This window comes from Pristiophorus japonicus, chromosome 15 (assembly GCF_044704955.1).
Source record: "Pristiophorus japonicus isolate sPriJap1 chromosome 15, sPriJap1.hap1, whole genome shotgun sequence".
Taxonomy (NCBI): domain Eukaryota; kingdom Metazoa; phylum Chordata; class Chondrichthyes; family Pristiophoridae; genus Pristiophorus; species Pristiophorus japonicus.
Genome location: NC_091991.1, coordinates 5,076,762 through 5,104,005, shown reverse-complemented (window position 1 = coordinate 5,104,005; position 27,244 = coordinate 5,076,762). Strand labels below are relative to the sequence as shown.

The 27,244-nt window shown below is 43.7% G+C and overlaps 1 protein-coding gene and 4 non-coding genes across 8 annotated transcripts in view; all 5 read left to right on the top strand.

Annotated features, from left to right (window-relative positions):
* Positions 1–27,244, top strand: part of caps2 (calcyphosine 2) — a 191,183-nt gene that overhangs the window by 64,122 nt on the left and 99,817 nt on the right. The window lies entirely within an intron of this gene.
* LOC139226060 (5S ribosomal RNA) lies at positions 1,324–1,442 on the top strand. The gene has a single exon (XR_011587203.1). It is a non-coding gene; the product is annotated as a 5S ribosomal RNA (ribosomal RNA).
* LOC139226108 (5S ribosomal RNA) lies at positions 8,161–8,279 on the top strand. The gene has a single exon (XR_011587218.1). It is a non-coding gene; the product is annotated as a 5S ribosomal RNA (ribosomal RNA).
* LOC139225938 (5S ribosomal RNA) lies at positions 15,032–15,150 on the top strand. The gene has a single exon (XR_011587184.1). It is a non-coding gene; the product is annotated as a 5S ribosomal RNA (ribosomal RNA).
* LOC139226120 (5S ribosomal RNA) lies at positions 21,891–22,009 on the top strand. The gene has a single exon (XR_011587223.1). It is a non-coding gene; the product is annotated as a 5S ribosomal RNA (ribosomal RNA).

The following is a 27,244-nucleotide window of genomic DNA, read 5'->3' as shown; positions in this document are numbered from 1 at the left end:
ACATTTAGGACCGAGATGAGGAGAAACTTCTTCATTCAGAGAATTGTGAACCTGTGGAATTCTCTACCACAGAAAGTTGTTGAGGCCAGTTCGTTCGATATATTCAAAAGGGAGTTAGATGTGGCCCTTACGGCTAAAAGGATCAAGGGGTATGGAGAGAAAGCAGGAATGGGGTACTGAAGTTGCATGATCAGCCATGATCATATTGAAGAGTGGTGCAGGCTCGAAGGGCCGAATGGCCTTCTCCTGAACCTACTTTGTATGTTTCTGTGTTTAACAGAAAACAGAGAGTTGGGATAAATGGGTCATTTACCGTTTGGCAAACGGTAACTAGTGGGGTGTCACAGAGATTGGTGCAGGGACCTCAACTATTTACGATCTATATTAATGACTTGGATGAAGGGACTGAGTGTAATATAGCCAAGATTGCTGATGATACAAAGCTGGGTGGGAAAGCAAATTGTGAGGAGGACACAAACAATCTGCAAAGGGATATAGATAGGCTAAGTGAGTGGGCAAAGATATGGCAGTTGGAGTATAATGTGGGAAATTGTGAGGTTATCCACTTTGGCAGGAAAAATAAAAAAGCAAAGTATTATTTAAATAGAGAAGATTACATAATGCTGCAGTACAGAGGGACCTGGGGGTCCTTGTGCATGAAACACAAAAGGTTATTATGCAGGTACAGCAAGTAATCAGGAAGGCAAATGGTATGTTGCAACGCCTTTATTGCAAGGGGGAAGGAGTATAAAAGCAGGGAAGTCCTGCTACAACTGGACAGGGTATTGGTGAGGCCACATCTGGAGTACTGCATACAGTTTTGTTCTCCTTATTTAAGGAAGGATATACTTGCACTGGAGGCAGTTGAGAGAAGGTTCACTGGGTTGATTGCCGAGATGAGGGGGTTGACTAATGAAGAAAGGTTGAGCAGGTTGGGCCTGTGCTCATTGGAGTTTCGAAGAACGAGAGGTGAAGTTCTTGAAACATATAAGATAGTGAGGGCCTGAACGAGGTGGATGCAGAGAGGATGTTTCCCCTGATGGGGGAATGTCTAAGTAGAGGGCACAGTTTGAGAATAAGGGGTGGGCCATTTAAAAGTGAGATGAGGAGGAATTTGTTGTGTGAGTGTTGTAAATGTGTGTAATTCTCTGTCCCAGAGAGCTGTGGAGGCTGGGTGATTGAATAAAGTGAAGGTGGAGAGAGGCATGTTTTTGAGCGATAAGGGAGTGAAAGGTTGTGGTCTGTGGGCGGGGACATAGAAGTGAGCACAAGAGCCAATCAGGACTGTGTGCCTTTAAGGAAAGAGAAAGTTGAGTAGTAAATGCCTACGGCCACACTAGTCTGAAAGCGCCCGATCTCGTCTGATCTCGGAAGCTAAGCAGAGTCAGGCCTGGTTAGTACTTGGATGGGAGACTGCCTGGGAATACCAGGTGCAGTAGGCTTTTGCTGCCGCCACAGCTCCACACACTCACACTGCCCTTCATCAATCACCATCCTTTCAGCTGCTCTCGCTCTCTCACATTTCTTGCTGCACATTCTCTTGCTGCTACACAAACACAACGGGGCCAACACACGGCACAAATAGCAGCACAAGGAAATAAGATAGCAACAAAAACACACAAAGCACCAAGTCTGGAAGTGAAGAGAACCAAAGCTGGCTATCTCCCACTGGCACACTACAGGTGTGACGTCCGAAATCCGGAAACCTCGTGGCCAAATCCGTTCCGCATTCTGAGCAATTCGGATCGTCTTTGCCTGGGCCGCGGAAGGTAGATAGGTGGGGGGAGGGAGCGGTCGTTGGGGCCGACGGAGATCGGGGGTGTCGGTCGGGCCGAGGACGGAAGGGGGGTCGGATTTCAGAACATTTTCCAGTTTCCAGACAAATCCGCCACAGATCAGCCTGGTGTCCGAATTCCAGAAAACCGGATTTTGCACGTCGCATCTGTACTCTGAATGTTCAGCACATTAATGATTGTGCAACAAAGGCCCATCCCTAATTGCCCTCGAGAAGGTGGTTGTGAGCTGCCTTCTTCAACCGCTGCTTCTTTGCAGCGGTTTGGTATGACTGAGTGGCTTGAGGCCATTTCAGAGGCCAGGTGAGAGTCAGCACATTGCTGTGGGTCTGGAGTCACGTATAGACCAGACCGGGTAAGGACGACAGCTTTCCTTCCCTAAAGGACATTAGTGAGCCAGATGGGGTTTTACCACAATCCATTGTCATGTCACCATTACTGAGACTAGCTTTTTATTCCAGATTTATTTAATTAACAAAGAGACTTGGAAGTCCAGGGACTTAGATCATTAAAATGTATGGACAGGTACAAAAAATAATCAAAAAGACTAATCTAACGCTGGCCTTTATATCTGGAGTGCTAGAATACAAAGGGTGTAGAAGTTATGCTGCAACTATACAAAGCCCTGTATCAGCCATGATCTTATTAAATGGCGGAGCAGGCTCGAGGTGCCAAATGGCCTACTCCTGCTCCTATTTAAGTAGAACATAAGAACATAAGAAATAGGAGCAGGAGTAGGCCATTTGGCCCCTCGAGCCTGCTCCGCCATTTAATACGATCATGGACTCGGGTCCACTTCCCTGCCCGCTCCCCATAACCCCTTATTCCCTTAACGGTTAAGAAACTGTCTATCTCTGTCATAAATTTATTCAATGTCCCAGCTTCATCAGTTCACTGAGGCAGCGAATTCGACAGATTTACAATCCTCCTCATTTCTGTTTTAAATGGGCAGCCCTTATTCTAAGATTATGCCCCCTAGTTATAGTCTCCCCCATCAGTGGAAACATCCTCTCTGCATCCACCTTGTCAAGCCCCCTCATAATGTTTTACGTTTTAATAAGATCACCTCTCATTCTTCTGAATTCCAATGAGTAGAGGCCCAAACCTACTCAACCTACCCTCATAAATCAACCCCCTCATCTCCGGAATCAGCCTAGTGAACCTTCTCTGAACTGCCTCCAAAGCAAGTATATCCTTTTGTAAAAAAGGAAACCAAAACTATATGCAGTACTCCAGGTGTGGCCTCACCAATACCCTGTATTACTGTAACAAGACTTCGCTGCTTCTATACTCCACCCCCTTTGCAATAAAGGCCAAGATTCCACTGGCCTTCCTGATCATTTGCTGTACCTGCATACTATCCTTTGTGTTTCATGCACAATTACCCCCAGGTCCCGCTGTACTGGAGCACTTTGCAATTTTTCACCATTTAAATAATAACTTGCTCATTGATTTTTTTTTCTGCCAAAGTGCATGACCTCACACTTCCCAACATTATACTCCACCTGCCAAAATTTTGCCCACTCATTCAGCTTGTCTTTGTCCTTTTGCAGATTTTTTATGTCCTTCTCACACATTGCATTTCGTCCCATTTGTGTATTGTCAGCAAACTTGGCTACGTTACACACGGTCCTTTCTTCTCAGTCATTAATATAGGTTGTAAATAGTTGGGGTCCCAGCACTGATCCCTGCCGCAGTCCACTAGTTACTGATTGCCAACCCGAGAAGGAACCATTTATCCCGACTCTCTGTTTTCTGCTAGTTAGCCAATCCTCTATCCATGGTAATATATTACACCCAACCCCTTTATCTTGTGCAGTAACCTTTTATGTGGCACCTTGTCAAATGCCTTCTGGAAGTCCAAATACACCACATCCACTGGTTCCCCTTTATCCACCCTCTTCGTTACATCCTCAAAGAATTCCAGCAAATTTTCAAACATGACTTCCCCTTCATAAATCCATGCTGACTGAATTATGCTTTTCCAGATGTCCTGCTACTGCTTCTTTAATAATGGTCTCCAACATTTTCCCAACCACAGATGTTAGGCTAACTAGTCTATAGTTTCCTGCTTTTGGTTTGCCTCCTTTTTTAAATCGAGGCATTACATTTGTAGTTTTCCAATCTGCTGGGACCTCCCCAGAATCCAGCGAATTTTGGTAAATTACAACCAATGCATCCACTATCCCTGCCGCTACTTCTCTGAAGACCCTAGAATGCAAGCCATCAGGTCCAGGGGATTTATCTGCCTTTAGTCCCATTATCTTACTAAATACCACCTCCTTCGTGATTATGATTGTGTTAAGTTCCTCCCCCCCCCCCCCCCTATAGCCCCATGACTATCCACTGTCGGAATATTGTTCGTGTCCTCTACCGTAAGGATTGATACAAAATATTCTGCCATCTCCATGTTCCCCATTACTAATTCCGCGGTCTCGTCCTCTAAGGGACCAACATTTACTTTAGCCACTCTTTTCCTTTTTGTATACCTATAGAAACTCTTGCTATCTGTTTTTATATTTCGTGCTAGTTTACTCTCATAGTCTAACTTCCCTTTCTTAATCATTTTTTTAGTCTTTTCTTATGTTAGACCACACCTTAAATACTGTGTTCAGTTCTGGGAAGCACACCTTAGGAAGGATATATTGGCCTTGGAGGGAGTGCAGTGTAGGTTTACCAGAATGATACCCGCACTCCAAGGGTTAAATTACGAGGGGAGATTACACAAATTAGGTTTGTATTCCCTGGAATTTAGTAGGTTAAGAGGTGATCTGATTAAAGTTTTCAGGATATTAAGGGGAACAGATGGGGTGGACAGAGAGAAACTGTTCCCGCTGGTTGGGGAGTCTAGGACGAGGGTCAGAGTCTAAACATTAGAGTCAGACCTTTCAGGAGTGAAATTAGGAAACACTTCTACACACAGAGGGTGAGAGAAGTTTGGAACTCCCTTCCATATTCTGCAATTGATGCCGGGTCAGTTGTTAATTTACAATTTGACATTGATAGCTTTTTGTTGACCAAAGATATAAAAGGATATGGGGCAAAGGCAGGTATATGGAGTTAGGTCACAGATCAGCCATGATCCCATTGAATGGGGGAACAGGCTCCAGGGGCTAAGTGGCCTACTCCTGTTCCTCTGCTCCCCTTAGAGCAGATAAGGTTAAGGGGAGATTTGATAGAGGTATTCAAAATCATGAAGGGATTTGATCGAGTAAATAAGGAGAAAGTATTTCAAGTGGCAGAAGGGTCGCTAATCAAAGAACAAAGATTTAAGGTGATTGGTAAAAGAACCAGAAGCGACATGAGGGGTAAGAAATGTTGCAGCGTGTTTATAATAACCCAGAATGCTCTGCTTGAACAGGTAGTGGAAGCAGATTAGTGACAACTTTCAACAGGGAACTGGATAAATAGTTTGAAGAGGGAAAACTTTAGAGCTATGGGAAAAGAGCAGGAGGAGTGGGACTAATTGGATCGCTCTTTCAAAGAGCCGGCACAGGCACGATGGGCTGAATGGCCTCCTTCTGTGCTGTAAGATTCTGTGAAGTCACTTGTGGGCGTAGTCTATAGGCCCCCCATCAGTAGCTACACTGTAGGACAGAGTATAAATCAAAAAATAATGGCGGCTTGTAAGAAAGGTACAGCAACAACTATGGGCGATTTTAATCTTCATATTGATTGAACAAATCAAATTGGTCAGGGTAGCCTTGAGGAAGAGTTCAAAGTGTATCGAGGATGATTCCCTTGAACAGTACGTTGTGTGACCAGCCAGGGAGCAGGCTATCTTAGATCTGGTACTGTGTAATGAGAAACTCATAGTAACTCATCCTTGAGGAAAGAGTGATCATAGCATGGTTTAATTTCAAATTCAGTTTGAGGGTGAGAAAGTTGGGTCTCAAACCAGTGTCCTGATCTTAAATAAAGGTGATTATAAAGGTATGAAGGCAGAGTTGGCTAAAGTGGACTGGGAAAATAGATTAAAGTGTAAGACAGTTGATGAGCAGTGGCAGACATTTAAGGAGATATTTCATTTCTCGCAACAAAAGTATATTCCAGTGAGAAGGAAAGCCTTTAAGAGAAGGGAGAACCATCCGTGGCTAACTAAGGAAGTAAATAAAGGATGGTATCAAGTTGAAAACAATGGCAGACAATGTTGCCAACATTAATGGGAGGCCTGAGGATTTGGAAATTTTAAAAAATCAGCAAAGGACGACAAAAAAATAATAAAGAGAGAGAAGATGGGTTTTGAGAGTAAACTAGTAAGAAATATAAAAACAGATAGCAAGAGCTTCTACAGTTTTATATAAAAAGGAAGAGGGTAGCTAAGGTAAACAAACGTTGGCTCCTTAGAGGATGAGACTGGGGAAATAATAAGAGGGAACAGGAAAATGGCAGAGACGTTGAACAAATATTTTGTATTGGTTTTCACGGTAAAAGGCACTAAAAATACCCCTATAATCGATAATCAAGAGGCTATAGGTGTGGGAGCGGACTTAAAAGATCACTATCACTACAGAAAACGTACTCTGTAAAATAATGGAACTAAAGGTGGACAGGTCCCCTGGACCCGATGGCCTGCATCCTAGGATCTTAAAAGAAATGGCTGCAGAGATAGTGGATGCATTACTTACAATCTACCAAAATTCCCTGGAGTCTGGAAAGGTCCCAGCGGATTGGAAAACTGTAAATGTAATGCCCCTATTTAAAAAATGAGGGAGACAGAAAGCAGGAAGCTATAGACCAGTTAGCCTAACATCTGTCGTTGGGAAAATGCTGCAGTCCATTATTAAGGAAGCTGGACATTTGGAAAAGCATGATTTAATCAAGCAGAGTCAGCATGGTTTTATGAAAGGGAAATGATGTTTGACAAATTTGCTGGAGTTCTTGGAGGATGTAACGAGTAGGGTGGATAAGGGGGGACCAGTGGATGTGGTGTATTTGGATTTCCAGAAGGCATTCGATAAAGTGCCACATAGACCGTTGCTGTACATGATAAGAGCTCACGTGGCTGGGGGTAATATATTAGCATGGATAGAGGATTGGCTAACTAACATTTAGGACCGAGATGAGGAGAAACTTCTTCATTCAGAGAATTGTGAACCTGTGGAATTCTCTACCACAGAAAGTTGTTGAGGCCAGTTCGTTCGATATATTCAAAAGGGAGTTAGATGTGGCCCTTACGGCTAAAAGGATCAAGGGGTATGGAGAGAAAGCAGGAATGGGGTACTGAAGTTGCATGATCAGCCATGATCATATTGAAGAGTGGTGCAGGCTCGAAGGGCCGAATGGCCTTCTCCTGAACCTACTTTGTATGTTTCTGTGTTTAACAGAAAACAGAGAGTTGGGATAAATGGGTCATTTACCGTTTGGCAAACGGTAACTAGTGGGGTGTCACAGAGATTGGTGCAGGGACCTCAACTATTTACGATCTATATTAATGACTTGGATGAAGGGACTGAGTGTAATATAGCCAAGATTGCTGATGATACAAAGCTGGGTGGGAAAGCAAATTGTGAGGAGGACACAAACAATCTGCAAAGGGATATAGATAGGCTAAGTGAGTGGGCAAAGATATGGCAGTTGGAGTATAATGTGGGAAATTGTGAGGTTATCCACTTTGGCAGGAAAAATAAAAAAGCAAAGTATTATTTAAATAGAGAAGATTACATAATGCTGCAGTACAGAGGGACCTGGGGGTCCTTGTGCATGAAACACAAAAGGTTATTATGCAGGTACAGCAAGTAATCAGGAAGGCAAATGGAATGTTGGCCTTTATTGTAAGGGGGATGGAGTATAAAAGCAGGGAAGTCCTGCTACAACTGTACAGGATATTGGTGAGGCCACATCTGGAGTACTGCGTACAGTTTTGTTCTCCTTATTTAAGGAAGGATATACTTGCACTGGAGGCAGTTGAGAGAAGGTTCACTGGGTTGATTGCCGAGATGAGGGGGTTGACTTATGAAGAAAGATTGAGCAGGTTGGGCCTGTGCTCATTGGAATTTCGAAGAACGGGAGGTGAACTTCTTTGAACATATAAGATAGTGAGGGGCCTGAACGAGGTGGATGCAGAGAGGATGTTTCCCCTGATGGGGGAATGTCTAAGTAGAGGGCATAGTTTGAGAATAAGGGGTAGGCCATTTAAAAGTGAGATGAGGAGGAATTTGTTGTGTGAGTGTTGTAAATGTGTGTAATTCTCTGTCCCAGAGAGCTGTGGAGGCTGGGTGATTGAATAAAGTGAAGGTGGAGAGAGGCATGTTTTTGAGCGATAAGGGAGTGAAAGGTTGTGGTCTGTGGGCGGGGACATAGAAGTGAGCACAAGAGCCAATCAGGACTGTGTGCCTTTAAGGAAAGAGAAAGTTGAGCAGCAAATGCCTACGGCCATACTAGTCTGAAAGCGCCCAATCTCGTCTGATCTCGGAAGCTAAGCAGAGTCAGGCCTGGTTAGTACTTGGATGGGAGACTGCCTGGGAATACCAGGTGCAGTAGGCTTTTGCTGCCGCCACAGCTCCACACACTCACACTGCCCTTCATCAATCACCATCCTTTCAGCTGCTCTCGCTCTCTCACATTTCTTGCTGCACATTCTCTTGCTGCTACACAAACACAACGGGGCCAACACACGGCACAAATAGCAGCACAAGGAAATAAGATAGCAACAAAAACACACAAAGCACCAAGTCTGGAAGTGAAGAGAACCAAAGCTGGCTATCTCCCACTGGCACACTACAGGTGTGACGTCCGAAATCCGGAAACCTCGTGGCCAAATCCGTTCCGCATTCTGAGCAATTCGGATCGTCTTTGCCTGGGCCGCGGAAGGTAGATAGGTGGGGGGAGGGTGCGGTCGTTGGGGCCGACGGAGATCGGGGGTGTCGGTCGGGCCGAGGACGGAGGGGGGGTCGGATTTCAGAACATTTTCCAGTTTCCAGACAAATCCGCCACAGATCAGCCGAGTGTCCGAAATCCAGAAAACCGGATTTTTCACGTCGCATCTGTACTCTGAATGTTCAGCCACATTAATGATTGTGCAACAAAGGCCCATCCCTAATTGCCCTCGAGAAGGTGGTTGTGAGCTGCCTTCTTCAACCGCTGCTTCTTTGCAGCGGTTTGGTATGACTGAGTGGCTTGAGGCCATTTCAGAGGCCAGGTGAGAGTCAGCACATTGCTGTGGGTCTGGAGTCACGTATAGGCCAGACCGGGTAAGGACGACAGCTTTCCTTCCCTAAAGGACATTAGTGAGCCAGATGGGGTTTTACCACAATCCGTTGTCATGTCACCATTACTGAGACTAGCTTTTTTTCCAGATTTATTTAATTAAAGAGACTTGGAAGTCCAGGTGCATAGATCATTAAAATGTATGGACAGCTACAAACAATAATCAAGAAGATTAATCTAATGCTGGCCTTTATATCTGGAAGGCTAGAATACAAAGCGTGTCGAAGTCATGCTGCAGCTATACAAAGCTCTGTATCAACAAAGATCTTATTAAATGGCGGAGCAGGCTCGAGGGGCCAAATGGTTTATTCCTGCTCCTATTTAAGTAGAACATAAGAACATAAGAAATAGTAGCAGGACTAGGCATTTGGCCCCTCAAGCCTGCTCCGCCATTTAATACGATTATGGGTTATGGCTGATCCGATCGTGGACTTGGGTCCACTTCCATGCCCGCTCCCCATAACCCCTTATTCCCTTATTAGTTAAGAAACTGTCTATCTCTGGCATAAATTTATTCACAGTCCCAGCTTCATCAGTTCACTGAGGCAGCGAATTCGACAGATTTACAGCCCTCCTCATTTCAGTTTTAAATGGGCGACCCTTATTCTAAGATTATGCCCCCTAGTTATAGTCTCCCCCATCAGTGGAAACATCCTCTCTGCATCCACCTTGTGAAGCCCCCTCATATTTGTATACGTTTCAATAAGATTACCTCTCATTCTTCTGAATTCCAATGAGTAGAGGCCCAAACCTACTCAACCTACCCACATAAATCAACCCCCTCATCTCCGGAATCAGCCTTGTGAATCTTCTCTGAACTGCCTCCAAAGCAAGTATATCCTTTTGTAAAAAAGGAAAACAAAACCATATGCAGTACTCCAGGTGTGGCCTCACCAATACCCTGTATTACTGTAACAAGACTTCGCTGCTTTTATACTCCACCCCCTTTGCAATAAAGGCCAAGATTCCATTGGCCTAACTGATCACTTGCTGAACCTGCATACTATCCTTTTGTGTTTCATGCACAAGTGTCCCCAGGTCCCGCTGTACTGCAGCACTTTGCAATTTTTCACCATTTAAATAATAACTTGCTCTTTGATTTTTTTCTGCCAAAGTGCATGACCTCACACTTGCCAACATTATACTCCATCTGCCAAAATTTTGCCCACTCACTCAGCTTGTCTATGTCCTTTTGCAGATTTTTTGTGTCCTTCTCACACATTGCTTTTCTTCCCATCTGTGTATTGTCAGCAAACTTGGCTACATTACACTCGGTCCTTTCTTCCAAGTCATTAATATAGATTGTAAATAGTTGGGGTCCCAGCACTGATCCCTGTGGCACTCCACTAGTTACTGATTGCCAACCCAAGAATGAACCATATATCTCGACTCTCTGTTTTCTGCTAGTTAGCCAATCCTCTATCCATGCTCATATATTACCGCCAACCCCGTGAACCTTTATCTTGTGCAGAAACCTTTTATGTGGCACCTTGTCAAATGCCTGCTGGAAGTCCAAATAAACCACATCCACTGGTTCCCTTTTATCCACCCTCTTCGTTACATCCTCAAAGAATTCCAGCAAATTTGTCAAACATGACTTCCCCTTCATAAATCCCTGCTGACTGAATTATGCTTTTCCAAATGTCCTGCTACTACTTCTTTAATAATGGTCTCCAACATTTTCCCAACCACAGATGTTAGGCTAACTGGTCTATAGTTTCCTGCTTTCTGTCTCCCTCATTTTTGAAATAGGGGCATTACATTTGCAGTTTTCCAATCTGCTGGGACCTCCCCAGAATCCAGGCAACTTTGGTAAATTACAATTAGTGCATCCACTATCCCTGCCGCTGCTTCTCTTAAGACACGAGGATGTAAGCCATCAGGTCCAGGGGATTTAGCTGCCTTTAGTCCCATTGTCTTACTGAGTGCCACCTCCTTAGTGATTGTGATTGTGATTGTGTTAAGTTCCTCCCCCACTATAGCCCCTTGACTATCCACTGTCGGAATATTGTTCGTGTCCTCTACCGTAAAGATTGATACAAAATATTTGTTCAGAGTTTCTGCCATCTCCACTGATTCCCTGGTCTCGTCCTCTAAGGGATCAACATTTACTTTAGCCACGCTGTTCCTTTTTGTATACCTATAGAAACTCTTGCTATCTGTTTTTATATTTCGTGCTAGTTTACTCTCATAGTTTATCTTCCCTTTCTTAATCATTTTTTTTAGTCATTTCTTATGTTAGACCACATCTGGAATACTGTGTTCAGTTCTGGGAAACACACCTTAGGAAGGATATATTGGCCTTGGAGGGAGTGCAGTGTAGGTTTACCAGAATGATACCCGCACTCCAAGCGTTAAATTATGAGGAGAGATTACACAAATTAGGATTATATTCCCTGGAATTTAGTAGGTTAAGAGGTGATCTGATTAAAGTTTTCAGGATATTAAGGGGAACAGATGGGGTAGACAGAGAGAAACTGTTCCTGCTGGTTGGGGAGTCTAGGACGAGGGTCAGAGTCTAAACATTCGAGCCAGACCTTTCAGGAGTGAAATTAGGAAACACTTCTACACACAGAGGGTGGGAGAAGTTTGGAACTCCCTTGCATAATCTGCAATTGATGCCGGGTCAGTTGTTAATTTACAATTTGACATTGATAGCTTTTTGTTAACCAAAGATATAAAAGGATATGGGGCAAAGGCAGGTATATGGAGTTAGGTCACAGATCAGCCATGATCCCATTGAATGGGGGAACAGGCTCCAGGGGCTAAATGGCCTACTCCTGTTCCTATGTTCCCCTTAGAGCAGATAAGGTTAAGGGGAGATTTGATGGAGGTATTCAAAATCATGAAGGGATTTGATCGAGTAAATAAGGAGGAAGTATTTCAAGTGGCAGAAGGGTCGCTAATCAAAGAACAAAGATTTAAGGTGATTGGCAAAAGAACCAGAAGCGACATGAGGGGGAAGAAATGTTGCAGCGTGTTTATAATAGCCGAGAATGCTCTGCCTGAACAGGTAGTGGAAGCAGATTAATGACAACTTTCAACAGGGAACTGGATAAATAGTTTGAAGAGGGAAAACTTTAGAGCTATGGGAAAAGAGCAGGAGGAGTGGGACTAATTGGATCGCTCTTTCAAAGAGCCGGCACAGGCACGATGGGCTGAATGGCCTCCTTCTGTGCTGTAAGATTCTGTGAAGTCACTTGTGGGCGTAGTCTATAGGCCCCCCATCAGTAGCTACACTGTAGGACAGAGTATAAATCAAAAAAAAGTGACGGCTTGTAAGAAAGGTACGGCAACAACTATGGGCGATTTTAATCTTCATATTGATTCAACAAATCAAATTGGTCAAGGTAGCCTTGAGGATGAGTTCAAAGTGTATCGAGGATGGTTTCCTTGAACAGTACGTTGTGGGACCAGCCAGGGAGCAGGCTATCTTAGATCTGGTACTGTGTAATGAGACAAGATTAATAAATGACCTCCTAGTAAAGAATCCACCAGCAAAGAGTGATCATAGCATGGTTGAATTTCAAATTCAGTTTGAGGGTGAGAAAGTTGGGTCTCAAACCAGTGTCCTGATCTTAAATAAAGGTGATTATAAAGGTTATGAAGGCAGAGTTGGCTAAAGTGGACTGGGAAAATAGATTAAAGTGTAAGACAGTTGATGAGCAGTGGCAGTCATTTAAGGAGATATTTCATTTCTCGCAACAAAAGTATATTCCAGTGAGAAGGAAAGCCTTTAAGAGAAGGGAGAACCATCCGTGGCTAACTAAGGAAGTAAATAAAGGATGGTATCAAGTTGAAAACAATGGCAGACAATGTTGCCAACATTAATGGGAGGCCTGAGGATTGGGAAATTTTTAAAAATCAGCAGAGGACGACAAAAAAAAAATAAAGAGAGAGAAGATGGGTTATGAGAGTAAACTAGTAAGAAATATAAAAACAGATAGCAAGAGCTTCTACAGCTATATAAAAAGGAAGAGGGTAGCTAAGGTAAACATTGGCTCCTTAGAGGATGAGACTGGGGTAATAATAAGAGGGAACAGGAAAATGGCAGAGACTTTGAACAAATATTTTGTATTGGTCTTCACGTTAAAAGGCACTAAAAACATCCCTATAATCGATAATCAAGAGGCTATAGGGGTGGGAGCGGACTTAAAAGATCACTATCACTAAAGAAAAAGTACTCTGTAAAATAATGGAACTAAAGGTGGACAGGTCCCCTGGACCCGATGGCCTGCATCCTAGGATCTTAAAAGAAATGGCTGCAGAGATAGTGGATGCATTACTTACAATCGACCAAAATTCCCTGGAGTCTGGAAAGTTCCCAGCGGATTGGAAAACTGCAAATGTAACGCCCCTATTTAAAAACTGAGGGAGACAGAAAGCAGGAAGCTATAGACCAGTTAGCCTAACATCTGTCGTTGGGAAAATGCTGCAGTCCATTATTAAGGAAGCAGTGGCTGGACATTTGGAAAAGCATGATTTAATCAAGCAGAGTCAACATGGTTTTATGAAAGGGAAATGATGTTTGACAAATTTGCTGGAGTTCTTGGAGGATGTAACGAGTAGGGTGGATAAGGGGGGACCAGTGGATGTGGTGTATTTGGATTTCCAGAAGGCATTCGATAAGGTGCCACATAGACCGTTGCTGTACATGATAAGAGCTCACGTGGCTGGGGGTAATATATTAGCATGGATAGAGGATTGGCTAACTAACATTTAGGACCGAGATGAGGAGAAACTTCTTCATTCAGAGAATTGTGAACCTGTGGAATTCTCTACCACAGAAAGTTGTTGAGGCCAGTTCGTTCGATATATTCAAAAGGGAGTTAGATGTGGCCCTTACGGCTAAAAGGATCAAGGGGTATGGAGAGAAAGCAGGAATGTGGTACTGAAGTTGCATGATCAGCCATGATCATATTGAAGAGTGGTGCAGGCTCGAAGGGCCGAATGGCCTACTCCTGAACCTACTTTGTATGTTTCTATGTTTAACAGAAAACAGAGAGTCAGGATAAATGGGTCATTTACCGTTTGGCAAACTGTAACTAGTGGGGTGTCACAGGGATCAGTGCTGGGGTCTCATCATCAATATTTATGATCTATATTAATGACTTGAATGAAGGGACCGAGTGTAATTGCTGATGATACAAAGATGGGTGGGAAAGCAAATTGTGAGGAAGACACAAACAATCTGCAAAGGGATATAGATAGGCTAAGTGAGTGGGCAAACATATGGCAGTTGGAGTATAAAGTGGGAAAGTGTGAGGTTATCCACTTTGGCTGGAAAAATAAAAAAGCAAATCATTATTTAAATAGAGAGAGATTACAATAATGCTGCAGTACAGAGGGACCTGGGGGTCCTTGTACATGAAACACAAAAAGTTATTCTGCAGATACAGCAGGAATCAGGAAGGCAAATGGAATGTTGGCCTTTATTGCAAGGGGGATGGAGTATAAAAGCAGGGAAGTCCTGCTACAACTGTACAGGATATTGGTGAGGCCACATCTGGAGTACTGCGTACAGTTTTGTTCTCCTTATTTAAGGAAGGATATACTTGCACTGGAGGCAGTTGAGAGAAGGTTCACAGGGTTGATTGCCGAGATGAGGGGGTTGACTTATGAAGAAAGATTGAGCAGGTTGGGCCTGTGCTCATTGGAATTTCGAAGAACGGGAGGTGAACTTCTTTGAACATATAAGATAGTGAGGGCCTGAACGAGGTGGATGCAGAGAGGATGTTTCCCCTGATGGGGGAATGTCTAAGTAGAGGGCATAGTTTGAGAATAAGGGGTGGACCATTTAAAAGTGAGATGAGGAGGAATTTGTTGTGTGAGTGTTGTAAATGTGTGTAATTCTCTGTCCCAGAGAGCTGTGGAGGCTGGGTGATTGAACAAAGTTAAGGTGGAGAGAGGCATGTTTTTGAATGATAAGGGAGTGAAAGGTTGTGGTCTGTGGGCGGGGACATAGAAGTGAGCACAAGAGCCAATCAGGACTGTGTGCCTTTAAGGAAAGAGAAAGTTGAGCAGCAAATGCCTACGGCCATACTAGTCTGAAAGCGCCCGATCTCGTCTGATCTCGGAAGCTAAGCAGAGTCAGGCCTGGTTAGTACTTGGATGGGAGACTGCCTGGGAATACCAGGTGCAGTAGGCTTTTGCTGCCGCCACAGCTCCACACACTCACACTGCCCTTCATCAATCACCATCCTTTCAGCTGCTCTCGCTCTCTCACATTTCTTGCTGCACATTCTCTTGCTGCTACACAAACACAACGGGGCCAACACACGGCACAAATAGCAGCACAAGGAAATAAGATAGCAACAAAAACACACAAAGCACCAAGTCTGGAAGTGAAGAGAACCAAAGCTGGCTATCTCCCACTGGCACACTACAGGTGTGACGTCCGAAATCCGGAAACCTCGTGGCTAAGGCCATTCCGCATTCTGAGCAATTCGGATCGTCTTTGCCTGGGCCGCGGAAGGTAGATAGGTGGGGGGAGGGGGCGGTCGTTGGGGCCGACGGAGATCGGGGGTGTCGGTCGGGCCGAGGACGGAGGGGGGGTCGGATTTCAGAACATTTTCCAGTTTCCAGACAAATCTGCCACAGATCAGCCTCGTGTCCGAAATCCAGAAAACCGGATTTTGCACGTCGCATCTGTACTCTGAATGTTCAGCCACATTAATGATTGTGCAACAAAGGCCCATCCCTAATTGCCCTCGAGAAGGTGGTTGTGAGCTGCCTTCTTCAACCGCTGCTTCTTTGCAGCGGTTTGGTATGACTGAGTGGCTTGAGGCCATTTCAGAGGTCAGGTGAGAGTCAGCACATTGCTGTGGGTCTGGAGTCACGTATAGGCCAGACCGGCTAAGGATGGCAGCTTTCCTTCCCTAAAGGACATTAGTGAGCCAGATGGGTTTTACCACAATCTGTTGTCATGTCACCATTACTGAGACTAGCTTTTTATTCCAGATTTATTTAATTAACAAAGAGACTTGGAAGTCCAGGTAAATAGATCATTAAAATGTATGGACAGGTACAAAAAATAATCAAAAAGACTAATCTAACGCTGGCCTTCATATCTGGAAGGCTAGAATACAAAGGGTGTAGAAGTTATGCTGCAGCTATACAAAGCTCTATATCAGCCAAGATCTTATTAAATGGCGGAGCAGGCTCGAGGGGCCAAATGGCCTACTCCTGGTCCTATTTAAGTCAAACATAAGAACATAAGAAATAGGAGCAGGAGTTGGCCATTTGGCCCCTCGAACCTGCTCCGCCATTTAATCCGATCATGGCTAATCCGATCGTGGACTCGGGTCCACTTCCCTGCCCACTCCCCATAACCTGTTATTCCCTGATATGTTAAGAAACTGTCTATCTCTGTCACAAATTTATTCAATGTCCCAGCTTCAACAGTTCACTGAGGCAGCGAATTCGACAGATTTACAACCCTCCTCATTTCAGTTTTAAATGGGCGGCCCTTATTCTAAGATTATGCCCCCTAGTTATGGTCTCCCCCATCAGTGGAAACATCCTCTCTGCATCCACCTTGTCAAGCCCCCTCATATTTGTATACGTTTCAATAAGATCACCTCTCATTCTTCTGAATTCCAATGAGTAGAGACCCAAACCTACTCAACCTACCCTCATAAATCAACCCCCTCATCTCTGGAATCAGCCTAGTGAACCTTCTCTGAACTGCCTCCAAAGCAAGTATATCCTTTTGTAAATATGGAAACCAAAACTGTACACAGAATTCCAGGTGTGGCCTCACAAATACCCTGTATAACTGTAACAAGACTTCGCTGCTTCTATACTCCACCCCCTTTGCAATAAAGGCCAAGATTCCATTGTCCTAACTGATCACTAGCTGAACCTGCATACTATCCTTTTGTGTTTCATGCACAAGTACCCCGAGGTCCCGCTGCACTGCAGCACTTTGCAATTTTTCACCATTTAAATAATAATTTGCTCTTTGATTTTTTTTTTCTGCCAAAGTGCATGACCTCACACTTTCCAACATTATACTCCACCTGCCAAAATTTTGCCCATTCACTCAGCCTGTCTATGTCCTTTTGCACATTTTTTGTGTCCTTCTCACACATTGCTTTTCCTCCCATCTGTGTATTGTCAGCAAACTTGGCTACATTACACACGGTCCTTTCTTCCAAGTCGTAAATATAGAATGTAAATATTTGGGGTCCCAGCACTGATCCCTGCGGCACTCCACTAGTTACTGATTGTCAACCTAAGAATGAACCATTTATCCCGACTCTCTGTTTCCTGCTAGTTAGCCAATCCTCTTCCCAGGCTAATATATTACCCCCAACCCCGTGAACCTTTATCTTGTGCAGTAACCTTTTAGGTGGCACCTTGTCAAATGCCTGCTGGAAGTCCAAATAAACCACATCCACTGGTTCCCCTTTATACACCCTCTTCATTACATCCTCAAAGAATTCCAGCAAATTTTTCAAACGTGACTTCCCCTTCATAAATCCCTGCTGACTGAATTATGCTTTTCCAAATGTCCTGCTACTACTTCTTTAATAATGGTCTCCAACATTTTCCCAACCACAGATGTTAGGCTAACTGGTCTATAGTTTCCTGCTTTCTGTCTCCCTCATTTTTTAAATAGGGGCATTACATTTGCAGTTTTCCAATCTGCTGGGACCTCCCCAGAATCCAGGCAACTTTGGTAAATTACAATTAGTGCATCCACTATCCCTGCCGCTGCTTCTCTTAAGACACGAGGATGTAAGCCATCAGGTCCAGGGGATTTATCTGCCTTTAGTCCCATTGTCTTACTGAGTGCCACCTCCTTAGTGATTGTGATTGTGATTGTGTTAAGTTCCTCCCCCACTATAGCCCCTTGACTATCCACTGTCGGAATATTGTTCGTGTCCTCTACCGTAAAGATTGATACAAAATATTTGTTCAGAGTTTCTGCCATCTCCACTGATTCCCTGGTCTCGTCCTCTAAGGGATCAACATTTAATTTAGCCACACTGTTCCTTTTTGTATACCTATAGAAACTCTTGCTATCTGTTTTTATATTTCGTGCTAGTTTACTCTCATAGTTTATCTTCCCTTTCTTAATCATTTTTTTAGTCATTTCTTATGTTAGACCACACCTTAAATACTGTGTTCAGTTCTGGGAAACACACCTTAGGAAGGATATATTGGCCTTGGAGGGAGTGCAGTGTAGGTTTACCAGAATGATACCCGCACTCCAAGCGTTAAATTACGAGGGGAGATCACACAAATTAGGATTATATTCCCTGGAATTTAGTAGGTTAAGAGGTGATCTGATTAAAGTTTTCAGGATATTAAGGGGAACAGATGGGGTAGACAGAGAGAAACTGTTCCCGCTGGTTGGGGAGTCTAGGACGAGGGTCAGAGTCTAAAAATTCGAGCCAGACCTTTCAGGAGTGAAATTAGGAAACACTTCTACACACAGAGGGTGGGAGAAGTTTGGAACTCCCTTCCATATTCTGCAATTGATGCCGGGTCAGTTGTTAATTTACAATTTGACATTGATAGCTTTTTGTTGACCAAAGATATAAAAGGATATGGGGCAAAGGCTGCTATATGGAGTTAGGTCACAGATCAGCCATGATCCCATTGAATGGGGGAACAGGCTCCAGGGGCTAAATGGCCTACTCCTGTTCCTATGTTCCCCTTAGAGCAGATAAGGTTAAGGGGAGATTTGATGGAGGTATTCAAAATCATGAAGGGATTTGATCGAGTAAATAAGGAGGAAGTATTTCAAGTGGCAGAAGGGTCGCTAATCAAAGAACAAAGATTTAAGGTGATTGGTAAAAGAACCAGAAGCGACATGAGGGGTAAGAAATGTTGCAGCGTGTTTATAATAACCCAGAATGTTCTGCCTGAACAGGTAGTGGAAGCAGATTAGTGACAACTTTCAACAGGGAACTGGATAAATAGTTTGAAGAGGGAAAACTTGCAGAGCTATGGGAAAAGAGCAGGAGGAGTGGGACTAATTGGATCGCTCTTTCAAAGAGCCGGCACAGGCACGATGGGCTGAATAGCCTCCTTCTGGGCTGTAAGATTCTGTGAAGTCACTTGTGGGTGTAGTCTATAGGCCCCCCATCAGTAGCTACACTGTAGGACAGAGTATAAATCAAAAAATAATGGCGGCTTGTCAGAAAGGTACAGCAACAACTATGGCCGATTTTAATCTTCATATTGATTGAACAAATCAAATTGGTCAGGGTAGCCTTGAGGAAGAGTTCAAAGTGTATCGAGAATGATTCCCTTGAACAGTACGTTGTGTGACCAGCCAAGGAGCAGGCTATCTTAGATCTGGTACTGTGTAATGAGAAACTCATAGTAACTCATCCTCGAGGAAAGAGTGATCATAGCATGGTTTAATTTCAAATTCAGTTTGAGGGTGAGAAAGTTGGGTCTCAAACCAGTGTCCTGATCTTAAATAAAGGTGATTATAAAGGTTATGAAGGCAGAGTTGGCTAAAGTGGACTGGGAAAATAGATTAAAGTGTAAGACAGTTGATGAGCAGTGGCAGACATTTAAGGAGATATTTCATTTCTCGCAACAAAAGTATATTCCAGTGAGAAGGAAAGCCTTTAAGAGAAGGGAGAACCATCCGTGGCTAACTAAGGAAGTAAATAAAGGATGGTATCAAGTTGAAAACAATGGCATACAATGTTGCCAACATTGATGGGAGGCCTGAGGATTTGGAAATTTTAAAAAATCAGCAAAGGACGACAAAAAAATAATAAAGAGAGAGAAGATGGGTTTTGAGAGTAAACTAGTAAGAAATATAAAAACAGATAGCAAGAGCTTCTACAGTTATATAAAAAGGAAGAGCGTAGCTAAGGTAAACGTTGGCTCCTTAGAGGATGAGACTGGGGAAATAATAAGAGGGAACAGGAAAATGGCAGAGACGTTGAACAAATATTTTGTATTGGTTTTCACGGTAAAAGGCACTAAAAACATCCCTATAATCGATAATCAAGAGGCTATAGGTGTGGGAGCGGACTTAAAAGATCACTATCACTACAGAAAAAGTACTCTGTAAAATAATGGAACTAAAGGTGGACAGGTCCCCTGGACCCGATGGCCTGCATCCTAGGATCTTAAAAGAAATGGCTGCAGAGATAGTGGATGCATTACTTACAATCTACCAAAATTCCCTGGAGTCTGGAAAGGTCCCAGCGGATTGGAAAACTGTAAATGTAATGCCCCTATTTAAAAAATGAGGGAGACAGAAAGCAGGAAGCTATAGACCAGTTAGCCTAACATCTGTCGTTGGGAAAATGCTGCAGTCCATTATTAAGGAAGCTGGACATTTGGAAAAGCATGATTTAATCAAGCAGAGTCAGCATGGTTTTATGAAAGGGAAATGATGTTTGACAAATTTGCTGGAGTTCTTGGAGGATGTAACGAGTAGGGTGGATAAGGGGGGACCAGTGGATGTGGTGTATTTGGATTTCCAGAAGGCATTCGATAAGGTGCCACATAGACCGTTGCTGTACATGATAAGAGCTCACGTGGCTGGGGGTAATATATTAGCATGGATAGAGGATTGGCTAACTAACATTTAGGACCGAGATGTGGAGAAACTTCTTCATTCAGAGAATTGTGAACCTGTGGAATTCTCTACCACAGAAAGTTGTTGAGGCCAGTTCGTTCGATATATTCAAAAGGGAGTTAGATGTGGCCCTTACGGCTAAAAGGATCAAGGGGTATGGAGAGAAAGCAGGAATGGGGTACTGAAGTTGCATGATCAGCCATGATCATATTGAAGACTGGTGCAGGCTCGAAGGGCCGAATGGCCTTCTCCTGAACCTACTTTGTATGTTTCTGTGTTTAACAGAAAACAGAGAGTTGGGATAAATGGGTCATTTACCGTTTGGCAAACGGTAACTAGTGGGGTGTCACAGAGATTGGTGCAGGGACCTCAACTATTTACGATCTATATTAATGACTTGGATGAAGGGACTGAGTGTAATATAGCCAAGATTGCTGATGATACAAAGTTGGGTGGGAAAGCAAATTGTGAGGAGGACACAAACAATCTGCAAAGGGATATAGATAGGCTAAGTGAGTGGGCAAACATATGGCAGTTGGAGTATAAAGTGGGAAAGTGTGAGGTTATCCACTTTGGCAGGAAAAATAAAAAAGCAAAGTATTATTTAAATAGAGAAGATTACATAATGCTGCAGTACAGAGGGACCTGGGGGTCCTTGTGCATGAAACACAAAAGGTTATTATGCAGGTACAGCAAGTAATCAGGAAGGCAAATGGTATGTTGCAACGCCTTTATTGCAAGGGGGAAGGAGTATAAAAGCAGGGAAGTCCTGCTACAACTGGACAGGGTATTGGTGAGGCCACATCTGGAGTACTGCGTACAGTTTTGTTCTCCTTATTTAAGGAAGGATATACTTGCACTGGAGGCAGTTGAGAGAAGGTTCACTGGGTTGATTGCCGAGATGAGGGGGTTGACTAATGAAGAAAGGTTGAGCAGGTTGGGCCTGTGCTCATTGGAGTTTCGAAGAACGAGAGGTGAAGTTCTTGAAACATATAAGATAGTGAGGGCCTGAACGAGGTGGATGCAGAGAGGATGTTTCCCCTGATGGGGGAATGTCTAAGTAGAGGGCATAGTTTGAGAATAAGGGGTGGGCCATTTAAAAGTGAGATGAGGAGGAATTTGTTGTGTGAGTGTTGTAAATGTGTGTAATTCTCTGTCCCAGAGAGCTGTGGAGGCTGGGTGATTGAATAAAGTTAAGGTGGAGAGAGGCATGTTTTTGAGCGATAAGGGAGTGAAAGGTTGTGGTCTGTGGGCAGGGACATAGAAGTGAGCACAAGAGCCAATCAGGACTGTGTGCCTTTAAGGAAAGAGAAAGTTGAGCAGCAAATGCCTACGGCCATACTAGTCTGAAAGCGCCCGATCTCGTCTGATCTCGGAAGCTAAGCAGAGTCAGGCCTGGTTAGTACTTGGATGGGAGACTGCCTGGGAATACCAGGTGCAGTAGGCTTTTGCTGCCGCCACAGCTCCACACACTCACACTGCCCTTCATCAATCACCATCCTTTCAGCTGCTCTCGCTCTCTCACATTTCTTGCTGCACATTCTCTTGCTGCTACACAAACACAACGGGGCCAACACACGGCACAAATAGCAGCACAAGGAAATAAGATAGCAACAAAAACACACAAAGCACCAAGTCTGGAAGTGAAGAGAACCAAAGCTGGCTATCTCCCACTGGCACACTACAGGTGTGACGTCCGAAATCCGGAAACCTCGTGGCCAAGGCCGTTCCGCATTCTGAGCAATTCGGATCGTCTTTGCCTGGGCCGCGGAAGGTAGATAGGTGGGGGGAGGGTGCGGTCGTTGGGGCCGACGGAGATCGGGGGTGTCGGTCGGGCCGAGGACGGAGGGGGGGTCGGATTTCAGAACATTTTCCAGTTTCCAGACAAATCCGCCACCGATCAGCCTGGTGTCCGAAATCCAGAAAACCGGATTTTGCACGTCGCATCTGTACTCTGAATGTTCAGCCACATTAATGATTGTGCAACAAAGGCACATCCCTAATTGCCCTCGAGAAGGTGGTTGTGTGCTGCCTTCTTCAACCGCTGCTTCTTTGCAGCGGTTTGGTATGACTGAGTGGCTTGAGGCCATTTCAGAGGCCAGTTGAGAGTCAGCACACTGCTGTGGGTCTGGAGTCACGTATAGGCCAGACCGGGTAAGGACGGCAGCTTTCCTTCCCTAAAGGACATTAGTGAGCCAGATGGGTTTTACCACAATCTGTTGTCATGTCACCATTACTGATACTAGCTTTTTATTCCAGATTTATTTAATTAACAAAGAGACTTGGAAGTCCAGATAAATAGATCATTAAAATGTATGGACAGGTACAAAAAATAATCAAAAAGACTAATCTAATGCTGGCCTTCATATCTGGAAGGCTAGAATACAAAGGGTGTAGAAGTTATGCTGCAGCTATACAAAGCTCTATATCAGCCAAGATCTTATTAAATGGCGGAGCAGGCTCGAGGGGCCAAATGGCCTACTCCTGCTCCTATTTAAGTCAAACATAAGAACATAAGAAATAGGAGCAGGAGTTGGCCATTTGGCCCCTCGAGCCTGCTCCGCCATTTAATCCGATCATGGCTAATCCGATCGTGGACTCGGGTCCACTTCCCTGCCCACTCCCCATAACCTGTTATTCCCTGATATGTTAAGAAACTGTCTATCTCTGTCACAAATGTATTCAATGTCCCAGCTTCAACAGTTCGCTGAGGCAGCGAATTCGACAGATTTACAACCCTCCTCATTTCAGTTTTAAATGGGCGGCCCTTATTCTAAGATTATGCCCCCTAGTTATAGTCTCCCCCATCAGTGGAAACATCCTCTCTGCATCCACCTTGTGAAGCCCCCTCATATTTGTATACGTTTCAATAAGATCACCTCTCATTCTTCTGAATTCCAATGAGTAGAGACCCAAACCTACTCAACCTACCCTCATAAATCAACCCCCTCATCTCCGGAATCAGCCTAGTGAACCTTCTCTGAACTGCCTCCAAAGCAAGTATATCCTTTTGTAAATATGGAAACCAAAACTGTACACAGAATTCCAGGTGTGGCCTCACAAATACCCTGTATAACTGTAACAAGACTTCGCTGCTTCTATACTCCACCCCCTTTGCAATAAAGGCCAAGATTCCATTGTCCTAACTGATCACTTGCTGAACCTGCATACTATCCTTTTGTGTTTCATGCACAAGTACCCCGAGGTCCCGCTGCACTGCAGCACTTTGCAATTTTTCACCATTTAAATAATAATTTGCTCTTTGATTTTTTTTTTCTGCCAAAGTGCATGACCTCACACTTTCCAACATTATACTCCACCTGCCAAAATTTTGCCCATTCACTCAGCCTGTCTATGTCCTTTTGCACATTTTTTATGTCCTTCTCACACATTGCTTTTCCTCCCATCTGTGTATTGTCAGCAAACTTGGCTACGTTACACACGGTCCTTTCTTCCAAGTCGTAAATATAGAATGTAAATATTTGGGGTCCCAGCACTGATCCCTGCGGCACTCCACTAGTTACTGATTGTCAACCCAAGAATGAACCATTTATCCTGACTCTCTGTTTCCTGCTAGTTAGCCAATCCTCTTCCCATGCTAATATATTACCCCCAACCCCGTGAACCTTAATCTTGTGCAGTAACCTTTTAGGTGGCACCTTGTCAAATGCCTGCTGGAAGTCCAAATAAACCACATCCACTGGTTCCCCTTTATACACCCTCTTCATTACATCCTCAAAGAATTCCAGCAAATTTTTCAAACGTGACTTCCCCTTCATAAATCCCTGCTGACTGAATTATGCTTTTCCAAATGTCCTGCTACTACTTCTTTAATAATGGTCTCCAACATTTTCCCAATCACAGATGTTAGGCTAACTGGTCTATAGTTTCCTGCTTTCTGTCTCCCTCATTTTTTAAGTCGAGGCATTACATTTGCAGTTTTCCAATCTGCTGGGACCTCCCCAGAATCCAGGGAACTTTGGTAAATTACAATTAGTGCATCCACTATCCCTGCCGCTGCTTCTCTTAAGACACGAGGATGTAAGCCATCAGGTCCAGGGGATTTATCTGCCTTTAGTCCCATTGTCTTACTGAGTGCCACCTCCTTAGTGATTGTGATTGTGATTGTGTTAAGTTCCTCCCCCACTATAGCCCCTTGACTATCCACTGTCGGAATATTGTTCGTGTCCTCTACCGTAAAGATTGATACAAAATATTTGTTCAGAGTTTCTGCCATCTCCACTGATTCCCTGGTCTCGTCCTCTAAGGGATCAACATTTAATTTAGCCACGCTGTTCCTTTTTGTATACCTATAGAAACTCTTGCTATCTGTTTTTATATTTCGTGCTAGTTTACTCTCATAGTTTATCTTCCCTTTCTTAATCATTTTTTTAGTCATTTCTTATGTTAGAACACACCTGGAATACTGTGTTCAGTTCTGGGAAACACACCTTAGGAAGGATATATTGGCCTTGGAGGGAGTGCAGTGTAGGTTTACCAGAATGATACCGGCACTCCAAGCGTTAAATTACGAGGGGAGATCACACAAATTAGGATTATATTCCCTGGAATTTAGTAGGTTAAGAGGTGATCTGATTAAAGTTTTCAGGATATTAAGGGGAACAGATGGGGTAGACAGAGAGAAACTGTTCCCGCTGGTTGGGGAGTCTAGGACGAGGGTCAGAGTCTAAACATTCGAGCCAGACCTTTCAGGAGTGAAATTAGGAAACACTTCTACACACAGAGAGTGGGAGAAGTTTGGAACTCCCTTCCATAATCTGCAATTGATGCCGGGTCAGTTGTTAATTTACAATTTGACATTGATAGCTTTTTGTTAACCAAAGATATAAAGGATATGGGGCAAAGGCAGGTATATGGAGTTAGGTCACAGATCAGCCATGATCCCATTGAATGGGGGAACAGGCTCCAGGGGCTAAATGGCCTACTCCTGTTCCTATGTTCCCCTTAGAGCAGATAAGGTTAAGGGGAGATTTGATGGAGGTATTCAAAATCATGAAGGGATTTGATCGAGTAAATAAGGAGGAAGTATTTCAAGTGGCAGAAGGGTCGCTAATCAAAGAACAAAGATTTAAGGTGATTGGTAAAAGAACCAGAAGCGACATGAGGGGTAAGAAATGTTGCAGCATGTTTATAATAACCCAGAATGCTCTGCCTGAACAGGTAGTGGAAGCAGATTAGTGACAACTTTCAACAGGGAACTGGATAAATAGTTTGAAGAGGGAAAACTTGCAGAGCTATGGAAAAAGAGCAGGAGGAGTGGGACTAATTGGATCACTCTTTCAAAGAGCCGGCACAGGCACGATGGGCTGAATGGCCTCCTTCTGGGCTGTAAGATTCTGTGAAGTCACTTGTGGGTGTAGTCTATAGGCCCCCCATCAGTAGCTACACTGTAGGACAGAGTATAAATCAAAAAATAATGGCGGCTTGTAAGAAAGGTACAGCAACAACTATGGGCGATTTTAATCTTCATATTGATTGAACAAATCAAATTGGTCAGGGTAGCCTTGAGGAAGAGTTCAAAGTGTATCGAGGATGATTCCCTTGAACAGTACGTTGTGTGACCAGCCAGGGAGCAGGCTATCTTAGATCTGGTACTGTGTAATGAGAAACTCATAGTAACTCATCCTTGAGGAAAGAGTGATCATAGCATGGTTTAATTTCAAATTCAGTTTGAGGGTGAGAAAGTTGGGTCTCAAACCAGTGTCCTGATCTTAAATAAAGGTGATTATAAAGGTATGAAGGCAGAGTTGGCTAAAGTGGACTGGGAAAATAGATTAAAGTGTAAGACAGTTGATGAGCAGTGGCAGACATTTAAGGAGATATTTCATTTCTCGCAACAAAAGTATATTCCAGTGAGAAGGAAAGCCTTTAAGAGAAGGGAGAACCATCCGTGGCTAACTAAGGAAGTAAATAAAGGATGGTATCAAGTTGAAAACAATGGCAGACAATGTTGCCAACATTAATGGGAGGCCTGAGGATTTGGAAATTTTTAAAAATCAGCAGAGGACGACAAAAAAAAAATAAAGAGAGAGAAGATGGGTTTTGAGAGTAAACTAGTAAGAAATATAAAAACAGATAGCAAGAGCTTCTACAGTTATATAAAAAGGAAGAGGGTAGCTAAGGTAAACGTTGGCTCCTTAGAGGATGAGACTGGGGAAATAATAAGAGGGAACAGGAAAATGGCAGAGACGTTGAACAAATATTTTGTATTGGTTTTCACGGTAAAAGGCACTAAAAATACCCCTATAATCGATAATCAAGAGGCTATAGGTGTGGGAGCGGACTTAAAAGATCACTATCACTACAGAAAAAGTACTCTGTAAAATAATGGAACTAAAGGTGGACAGGTCCCCTGGACCCGATGGCCTGCATCCTAGGATCTTAAAAGAAATGGCTGCAGAGATAGTGGATGCATTACTTACAATCTACCAAAATTCCCTGGAGTCTGGAAAGGTCCCAGCGGATTGGAAAACTGTAAATGTAACGCCCCTATTTAAAAAATGAGAGAGACAGAAAGCAGGAAGCTATAGACCAGTTAGCCTAACATCTGTCGTTGGGAAAATGCTGCAGTCCATTATTAAGGAAGCAGGAGCTGGACATTTGGAAAAGCATGATTTAATCAAGCAGAGTCAGCATGGTTTTATGAAAGAGAAATGATGTT